The sequence below is a fragment of the Fukomys damarensis genome, unplaced genomic scaffold (assembly GCF_012274545.1).
Source record: "Fukomys damarensis isolate Sample0158 unplaced genomic scaffold, DMR_v1.0_HiC HiC_scaffold_5, whole genome shotgun sequence".
In the NCBI taxonomy this organism is placed as follows: domain Eukaryota; kingdom Metazoa; phylum Chordata; class Mammalia; order Rodentia; family Bathyergidae; genus Fukomys; species Fukomys damarensis.
This window is the reverse complement of record NW_022900917.1, coordinates 27,284,958-27,295,692: the sequence shown is the minus strand read 5'-3', so window position 1 is coordinate 27,295,692 and position 10,735 is coordinate 27,284,958. Positions and strand designations below refer to the sequence as shown.

At 37.8% G+C, this 10,735-nt stretch overlaps 1 long non-coding RNA gene across 1 annotated transcript in view; it reads right to left on the bottom strand.

The window, feature by feature from the left end:
- Positions 1–7,600: 7,600 nt before the first annotated feature.
- LOC117284738 overlaps positions 7,601–10,735 on the bottom strand; it is a 69,465-nt gene continuing 66,330 nt past the window's right edge. The window contains exon 3 of the long non-coding RNA XR_004515822.1: positions 7,601–7,667. This is a non-coding gene — a long non-coding RNA (uncharacterized LOC117284738). The remainder of the gene's footprint in view (positions 7,668–10,735) is intronic.

Sequence of the window (10,735 nt, the reverse complement as noted above, 5' to 3'; positions counted from 1 at the left end):
AAGGGGTACACAACTAGATCCTACACACACGCCGTTCACAGCAGAGTTCGCACTCCTATGAGAATCTAATGCCACCTCAGACCTCAAAAAAGGCCAAGTACAGATGGTAATGTGTATGATGGGGAGTGGGTGTGAACACACAGGAAGCTGTGCTTGCTCACCTCCTGTTGTGCAGTCTGGTTCCCAACCGGCCATGGACTGAATTGGTTGAAGACCCCTGGTCTCAGATACCACCTAAAGAGCAGATCCACTGAAGAGGACTGCAGTTACTTTCAAATTTCTTAGTAAAATTTCATTAACAAAAACCTTCCAACACTTTGAAGACAAAGCAAATCCACATCATAGCACAAACCTCAAACTGTGACAGCACACTTACCCTCACCACAGAGGAAGCCATGAAACACCGGCATCTAGGTCCTAGAGGAACTTTGTCCCGGGACACTATCTGGTTTTCAGGCCTTCCAATCCCCCTACAAATCATTCACTGCCCCTCTGAAATTGCTTATGGCCCTCTTATTTCCCTCTTTCCTCTACAGACCCTATGCAAGCTTCAACCATCTGGCTGTGCCTTGAGTTTCATATTTTGTGTGACTCTTATACATATGTGCATGTTAGTAAGTGTATATGGTTTTTCTCCTGTTATTTTATCTGTTGCTTTATTTATTTCAGCAGGCTTAAAGACACAAACATTCAGAGGAGGTGAGGAAAATTCACTTTGCTCTTGCCTATTCTCTCTTTCTCTCTCCCTCTGTTCCTCTTTCCCTCCCTCTCCCTCTTTCTCTGTTTTGGTTTTTGCTGTTGTTGTTGCTGTTCTCGTGATTGAACACAGGCCAGTATATATTTTAGCCGTGTACTCCACCACTGAGCTGCACTCCTAGCCTCTGGATCCCCACATAAGTAAAGAAACAAATCATTGCATATACAAGACATAACCAAAAAAAAACAAAACTGGGAACTTATTTATGTGTCTTAATAATTTACAGATGGGGGACAAAGGTTTACTACTTCACTGTTTTTAAAATTAGGAATCTTTCAACTATCTTTCTCCTGAACTTTGGAATCTAGTTAAAAAATGCATTTTAGATTTTCAGATTAAAATAAGAAACGAAACATTGGGTTTTTTATTGTTTCCAGTGCTGAGATGAACCCAGGGCTTTGTATATGCAAAGCAAGTATTCTGCCACTGAGCTGCACCTCTAGCCCCTGAAATATTGTTTTAATAAGTTCTTTCAATCTTTCTGAATTGAGAAATAACGTTCTGGTTTGTTTCTTTCATTTGCATCCTATCTAGAGATTCTTCTTGTGCAAGGAAATTATATAGACTTGCTTTCAATATGTTTTGCTCAACAAGTGGGTTTTTTTCTGATTCTTCTGTTTAAAATATCTATTATAAAAGTCCCCTCAGGCAAAAATTCTACCTCCCTGTTTCCTATAGTCTATCTTTTATTTTGCTGTTTAATTTATTTATACTTTCAGTTTCTCATATGTGATAAACCATGCTTGTATGTCTGGGTTATCTCACTTGTGCTCTCAAGGTGCACCCACTTTCCTATAAATTACCAAGAGGTGGAAAAATGAGGGAGGAAGTAGAAAGGAGAAGATGAAAGAAGAATTAATATATGACATGTACATGTACCGACTCCTCAAAATTAACATAGTCATTATGTACTGCAAACATATAAAAATAAAATATTTATTACATACCAACTTGTGTTATTTAGTTCTGCCTTATTCTTCAGACACTAATGGAGTTATGTCATTTAGCTGATAAATGTAACACCAAAACATGCAGTAATTATATATATATATTCACATATATATTCATATATATATATGAATAAAAATATTGATAAATAATTTGACTTGGATCAAAGCATTAACAACTTGATAATAACTTGAGATAATGGCATGTACTTCGAAATATGGCTTATACTTTAGACTACATTCCTACAGAAAAAATTGGGGAGAAGTTAAGTTGAGGTTGAAAATTTGGAAAAGTTTTCCATTACTGGATTTGTTACAAAACACATGTAACATGCCAAAGAGAAAAACAAAAACCGACTGGGAGCAGTGGTTCATGTCTGCAATTGCAGCCACTTGGAAGGCTGAGGCAGGAGGATTGAGAGTTTGAGACGAGGCTGGACAATTTAGCTTCTTAGCAAAGCCCTGTCTCAAAATAGAACAAAACAAAATGAACAGTGCTGGATACAACTCAGTGTGAAAGCATTCTGGGTTCAGTCACCAGTGCTGAAGAAAAAGAATCCTTAGAAAAGCAAACATAAAATTCATAAGGAAAGAGTGTCACAAAGGTAAATAAATACTAAGAAAAATCACTAGGGTGTTGATGAAAAATATAGTGTATTGCATTGGTAAAAGGACTAATTGAGAAAGAGAAATGGAGAGTAGGAAGATTAAAGAAAAATGTAAATGGAGGAGAGAATTAGAGAAAGAGAGATGAAGAAAAGAAATAATAAAATCTAATTTACATTTCACTATTAATCAAATTATAATTGATTAAATCAACTGATCTTCTAATTAATCCATTGATCTTCCAAAGTTAAACTTTTAATATTGATATATCAAGATGCCTGGGAGTGGCAAGGAATTTGATTTGGATCAAAAATTAACAACAGTGACATGTAGTTCAGATAATGGCTTATACTCCAGACATCATATCTCCACACGAATTCATAAAATATAAAACAGCTACTTATAAAACACTACAGTGTGCCCAATTCATATGAGCTGATAATTATAACTAGACTTGGATAGAAAGATGGTAGCTGTAGATAGGGACAGCAAATTAATACATGCATTTTCAATCTTGAAATGTTTCATTGCCTTGAAAAATGAGGCATTGTCCAGTTTCAATACCATCCTTGATATAACTATATAAAATCATATCTGTTAGGACAATGTACAAATCAAGTGATAGGAAGTCTAGTTTTCTTTTAAATTAGTAATTTTTTCTTGCACAGCGGAAGGCTGAGCTAGACATCACTCAGCAGCTCACCTCTACCGCAGTCCCTAACAATGACACAATGGCACAAGAGCTTCAGGCATGGTGCCAACAACCAAAGCAAGAGGAAGGAGAGGGTGTTGGTGCTGCCTCATGTGTTTCTTTTATTAAAAGAGCAAGAAAATTCAGCCAGCTACAGGGGTAGGAAAAATTGTTGAGTCAGCCAGACAATATTAGCAATAGTTTTCAAGAACTGTTTTTAATTCTTTCGCCTGAGAACATTTTAATGAAATACATCAAGTTTGAGAGCTCATCACAATCTGTAGAGAACTTATTTCAAAAGAACCAGATATCATAGGATTTGGCACAATCTTTAAGCTCTTATTTTGTATTTCATCCAAGAGCAATACGCCAGTTACACCTGGTATTCCAATCTTAGTGCTTTTCATGTAGCTGTAGCAAAATACCTGAGGCAAAATTCTCCCTGACAGTTTTTAACAAGGTAAAGAAGCAGGAAAAGAGATACTCACGGGCCCAAAGGGCCTATGGGCAAATAAGGGTGCACAAAAGGGGGAGGCAGGTTTTTTTAGAACAACCACTGTTGTACTCCTGTGAGGCTCACTTTAATCTGCAAGACCAGCACTAGTACAGTAATGAAAGGTGGAGTCTTCATAGCCAAATGACCACCTACTAGGCCTCTCCTCTTAAAAAGTTCCACTACCTCAGTCAGGTGTGGTGGTTGTAATTCCAGGATTTAGGAAGCTGAGGCAGGAGAATCAAAGTTTGAAGGCAACTTGAGCTACATAGTGAATGAAAACAAGGCAAAAGCAAAACTAGCCTGGTCTACATGAGATTCTGTCTCAAAAAAAAGGAAAACCAAAGATCCACCAAATCATAACACATACATCTCATACTATAACACACTCGCTCTCCACATCTATCTCTTCCAGGATAGGAACTTGGGCCATGGATACACAGTTCAGTGACTTATGCTCTCTGTACCTTAATCAAAAAGATGAGTTGGGCTAGCAGAATGATCTTATCAGGAATTAAGCTTACTAACATCAGCAGAAATGGCCATTGTTGTAACTGTGAAAGGCTTCAACACAGTGGAAATGAACCCATAGTTATTGATATTCATATGTAACAAAAGTTATAATGATCTAGTAGTTTGTAGAGTAAATAGTGCCTAGAGTGCACAATTTTGAAATGTTTTCTGGAGGCCGGGGATGTAGCTCAGCACCACCATACCTGCCTAGCAAGTGCAGGGTCCTGAGTTCAATCCCTCACACTGGAAAAAATAAAATAAAAAAAGTTTTTGCCTTATTTAAAAAACACAGGCCTATTATTCTAGTCAGCCTTGAGTTATCCAAGATAAATCAACTTAAAAAGAGGTAAGATTTATTTTAGCTCACAGTTTTCGAAGAGCCAACCTATGATTAACTGGCTCCACTGCTTTGGATCTTTGGCAGTACAATATGGTAGAGGCAGAAAAAGCCTGCTTACGTCATGGCTGGATGTGAGAAGAAGAGAAAGAAGCTGGAATCTGGTACCCTTTGGAGCATTGCCCTGCACAGTGACCTAAAGTCTCTCATTAAATCCCAACTTTTTAAGGATTTTACCACCTCTCAACAGTGCCAGGCTGGGGACAAAGCCTTTAACACATAGGCCTTTGGAAGACAGCAAGAGCCATAATAAAGCACATAGCAAGTTACCTATGCTAAAGTAATGGGAAAAAAGCAATGCAAAGTTTCCAGAAATAGCTATTTTATTTCTATAGCTATTCTAAGGAAAATAACACTATTTATTCTAGTCTTTGAATAAATATTGACTTATAATCATGGATAAACTAAATAAGGTGTGTTGAATTGCAACCAGCTCACCTAAAAAATTAATTCAAATCCTTTGCTGTTTAGTAGTGACATTAGAAGAGCAAACATGACCAAGTATTTCATGTGACCATAGAAAATTTGTTTGGGTTAGAACTTAGAAATTCCTTCACATAGAAGAACACTAAACAATACTTTTTTCCTATATCAAAGTAACAAGAATGTTAAGTAGAAAATACTGTCAAAATTTGGCTGCCTAACTACTTTAGATGTTTGCCCCCTAGTCTTACTATATTATTGTTCATGTTTCACAATATTTCCATGAGATGAGCATTTAAGAAAATATCTTGGCATAGAAATCATTTTTATTCTTCCTCATTTGCTTCATATACAGGTGTTGGTCCCAGGGGAAAGTTTATAAAATAGATTTTGTAGGTATTAGAATCTATTTTGTAGGCCTAATGAGAGGTCAGAGGAGCCACCATATTGTACTAATATTTTTCCAGCAAATTTCTGGACAAGTTGGGTAGAACAAGTTAATCAACAATATCAAAGATTCTAAAATAATATATAGAATACACCCTGTTACAACTTGTGTTTAGATATTCCCCCAAAGCCTCATGCAAAAGAGATGGGGCTTTTCCAGATGGCTAAATCTAAAGTGTGTGATGCTGGGATTGATTCATGGTGCACTCTAGGGAGGGTAGCACTGACACCCTTAATTCTAGTGTCCTTGAGCCTACCCTTCCTAGGTGGTATAGATGGGATAGGAGAGGCAGAAAGGAGCTATTAAGGTCCCTGGTTGGTTCTTTTGTTGTTTTGTTACCATTTGTCTGCCTTGGAGCCAGCTGATGACTGAAACCTCTAGGAACTGTAAGCCAAATAAACCTTTTCCTCATAACTTGGGGTGTTGGGTATTTTGTCTCAGCAAGGAGAAAATTAACCCAGACACCCAGACTTCTTAGTTTCTCTCTGTTTAGGGTTATTTCTATTTTGGGGTGATATTCTGGTGAGGAGACAACCTGATCATAGAGATCCTGTTTTGCTCTCTTTAAGGTAGTTAATAGGAAAAGTGATTTTGTGAAATTCATGGATTCTCATGGGCCTCAGAGGACTCTCTTCCGGCACCATATTTGAGATTGTTTGGATATTTAAATCATAGTTCATATCTGACAGAGTTTGCTTTTTCCTGCTATCCAGAGACAGACAAAGGCATTTCAGAGATCAGGCTCTGTGACCAGGGAAGGTCACATACACACAAACCAAGAAACTATTTTTGATAACTTGGCCTTGGAGAAACCAGCTTAGCTCCCTGTGAGCTATTTAAAACCTGCTCTAGATTCTCAGACAGCACCAGCTCTTCCGATTACATGTTTACAAGCCAGGCCTTAAAGACCTGTGCTGTCTTATACTCCACAGCCAGGATATCCCATTCTATTCACTTTTTTTTTTTGTGGTACCAGGGATTGAACTCAGTACCTAGTGCTTGCAAAGCAGGAGGTGGAACCACTGAGTTAAATCCCCAGTCCTCCATTCACTTTTAAAGGGAAGCACAGATACAACAGAAAAATCTTCATAATTATCTAGACAGGCAGGTGAGTGTAATTAGCTCCGTTCTAGAAATCATCCAGTAAGCTCCTATCTGTTGTCATCTGAAGAAAACACATAATTCTGCCTCCAAATCGTACACTTTTCCAACTTAGTCACCGCTCTCACAATCTGAATCACTGGAATAGGGGGATGTATGTGAAGAAATATAAGACACATTCTAGGAGCATGAGAAGGAATGATTAAGTTCATAGACATACAAATCAGACTAGATAAGAACTTTAGCACTTAGCTTAATTTTCCTGTACCTTAGTGTCTGCCACCCTTGATTTTAGAATGGAGCTGATAGTAATAAACACCCTATGGATTTGTTGTAAGAAGAGGATTGGTTTAATATTTGTAAAATAGAGAGAATCATTCCTTGGAATATTTGGAGTGTATCATGAGGATTTGACACAATTAATACAATATAAGAGATCCTGTACTCCATAAAGATTTATTTCCAAATACCCAAAACAATTTAGGGTTGTATCTTCTCTCTAAAAGAAAATTGTCATTATTTTCTTTTGATGGATTAATTTTATCTTACTCTAGAAGAGGTCTCTATCCATCATTAAAAATGAGTGTGAAGATTGTAACTGCAAATATTGAGGGTCCAAATTCTGTATTTAACTTTCTGTTTCTCTATAACTTGATTTATCCTCAACCCCCAGTTTCTATCTGAGGAACACAATTCATTTTCATCATTTCAAGTTAACTTAGCCACTTTCACTTTAAATTCAGTCTCTTACAAGGCTCCCTGGTTTCTCTTCTCTCCCTTGTATGACCCTTCTTCCTGGAATAAAGTTCTGGAGATTTTATAAGATATTTGTAATGTGCAAGTGGGAAAGGAAGGATCTGTGTCTCCGTGCTGACCTCTCTTAGGTTTGATTGCAACCAGAGTGGAGTTCTATCACTTTACCTAAATGTGCCACACATCATTTCTATTAGAGCAACCTTTTGTTAAACTATGTTAGTTATCTATTGCTGTACAACATATTACCCAACTCTTAGGAGATTAAAACAACAAATCTGAATTTCCTCTGTTTCCACCAGTCAGGAATTCAGAAGCAACTTGGCTGGGTTGTAGCTCACATATCTTATGAAGCTTCGATCAAGATGTCAGAGCTGCAGTTATTTAAAGTTTGGCTGCAGCTGGAGGATCCACCTCCAAGCTCACTTAGTCTTCACAGGAGTTGAACTGAGGTCAAGTTTCTCACTGCATTGGCCTCTCTGTTGAGCTGCTGAAGGCTCCCAGGATGTGATAGCCAGCTTCCTCCAGGGCTGGTGACCTGAGAAACAGAACAAAGAAGAAGCCAAATTGTCTTTTATGATCAATCCTTAAAAGTCATCTCTCATTACTTCTGCCATATTCTGTGGGTCACACTTGAAGGAGCTATACAAGGATGTCAGTACCGGAAGCAAAAGATTGCTGGGGGTCGTCCTGGAGGCCAACTCTCACATGAACATTCAGTCCAGCTCCTCTCCTGACAGAGTTCCATGTGGGGGTGCAAGGAATGAGTCATTCTTCCCTCTGATCTCAAAAGCCATCAGAGATGGGACAGGCTCTGGAGTGTATTGTCTGCATTCCAGTGCTGCTTGAACACATACTAAATACCTAACTGAGCAATTTACTATTTCTGCTTCAAAGTCCTCATATATAAAATAGAGGCAATAATTGCCACGCAAAGATAATTCATGTAAAACACTTGGTAAATCTGTCATGTAGTTATTGCCTTGTGAATATCTTCATCATTATCACTGCTGACATAAGGTTTTCAATCCAGAAATGGGTAAATGAGCAGCCAAGAAGCAAAGATTCACATCATCTGAGGTCTCTGGCTCTTCTTTCCAAATACCATCTTCAAAGTAAGGAGCAATATTTTTGGTTGTTGAGTTTCTACTTAGGTTTTGTTTTGTTTTAATTTCTTTATTTTGTGATTTAAAGCTTTTCTTTTATTTTTACCACAGCTTCATAGCTCTTAACGGTTATGATATGCTCTTTAAATCTACTAGCTTTAGTATTTGGTACATACAACCACAAGTTTGTATTCAAACAGCACTTTTCTCACCTGAGCACCTAACTCTTGGAAACTTCAATGTCCGATCTGGGAATTCAAAACAAATAACTATAATAACAGCTAATGTGAGGGCCAGGCACAAAAGCAATTGTTTTATATATTAACTCATTCAGTCATCACAACTGCATGATGCAGGGTGACAGAGTAAAAAATATGTATTTGGTCTCTGCTTCTTGTTCCAGAACAGAGCTCCTAAAATCCTTATAAAGCCCTGAGTGATGAGGTGGCAGATATATCTCTTGTTGTAGTATTTGACTTTGGTCCCTGTTCCCAAAGCAAGTGCTTCTAAAACATTTGGAATTTCCTAGTTGATAGAGGATCATCGTTTGTTATGCATAGAAGCTCCTTTCAGCCTTCCCTGTGTTTGTGCTAATGATGACTCCTTTTTTTCCCCTCATTGAGTTTATTGGTACATTTTAGCTAATGATGACTCTTGGAAGACCAAATCCAGCTACCACAGGAACCAATCATATGGCTGGAACTATCAGCACCACCCCCAAACCTCCAGGAGAAGAGAGTGGGCATAGAGTTAATCTCCAGTGGTAATGATTGAATCAATTGTGCCTATGTATTGAAATCTGTACAAAAACACTAAATGAAGGGGTTCAGAGAGTCTGTGGGTTGGTTAAAGCATCCACTTTCTGGGAGGATAGTGTGCTCTGGCTCCACAAGGACAGAAGCTTCTGGACTGGGCACTTTCCAGGTCTTCCTCTTGCACATCTTCACCTGGCTGCTCGCTTGTATCCTTTTTAATGTCTACCAGCAATAGCAAGTAGAGTGTTTTTCTGAGTTCAGCAAGCCACTGTAGCAAATCGCCAAACATGAAGAGAGAGTTGGGGGAATCCCTGATCCGTAGCCAATTGAAGAACCAATATTTGAGTCTGGCATCTGAAATGGAGAGTGATCTTGTGAGACTGCTCCCTTAAGCTGGGGAGTTTGTACTAATTCCTAATGGATTCAGATTGAATTGAATTTTAAGACATTCATTTGGGGTAAGCTGAGAGCTGGAGAATTACTTGGTGTGAAAAATCCACACATTTCGTATTAGAAATCTTGTGTGCAGAGAATGTTTTTCATAATATAGGTATTATTACTACCCCATTTTACAGAAGAAATAGGCATGTAGAATTTTAATGGACCAAGTGCATAGCAATCAACCAGCAGAACTAACCTTTGAATCTAGGCAGCCTCACTCCAGGGTCTGTGCTCCCAGCTACTACTTGCTCAGCGGAAACTCCTGACACAAAGTAGGTTTATTGAGCCATTGTAGATACTTGGCAGAAAATGAAAGTACCAGGCCCTGAGACAAGTTACTGCTAATACAGAATACTTTATATTCAAACTGTTTCTTTTGCTTTACATTTTTGGGAGAGAACCCAAGGCCTTGCAAGATATTGCCACTAAACTACACCCCCCAGAGCTAAAATGAAAATTTGGAGTAGGAAAGCACAAATTATTTGCCTAGCCTCTTCCCTGGCTGTTGATAAGACTGAAAGAGTTATCCAAGGCAGAGAAGGCCAGGGGAGGAGAACACCAGACAAGAAGGGATTCTTTTGTTTCTGTATTGGATGGGGCTGCAAGCAGGATATAGCAGCATCTAGAGGCTCATCATAGGACTTGAGTAACAGTAACTCATATTCAAGAGCATAAACCAGTCTAGTTCCTTTTTGCCTGTAATTGATCACAGATTAAGTCTTCCTCAACTCTTTTTCTTCCCACAACCCATCCTTTGAAATTAAATTTAGAACATCTTGAGACTTTTCTTTTATCATACCTTATATCAGCTTTCAAGAAGCTACTTTGGGCTTCTGCAAGTTCTTGTATATTCTCTTTTTATCACAGCACTATGTCCCAGGCTGAAGGACACAGAACCTCCTAGACCTCACTATCTGTTCTTTGGTATCTTCTATAATGACCTTTACAATATACAAGACATTGAGCAGTGTTTCCTTTAGTTCTGTAAACATTTCTAGCAAATAATCAAACATGAAATAGGAATTATAGGAACCCCTGACTTATAACCAAGTCAGACAAAAGTGTGGTTAACTTGGGGATTTTGAAATTATTTTTAAATAATTTCAGAGTTAGAGATAAGTTATAAAAAATACAGAGTTCCTTATAATCATCACCAAAGTTCTGTAAATATTAACATTTTACCTTATCATACTCACTTGCTCTGTCTCTTTCTGTCATATGTCTGTCATTATTTTAATATTATTTTATAAATATATCTTATATTACATGTATGCATGTAATGTACATATATACATGTAATATAA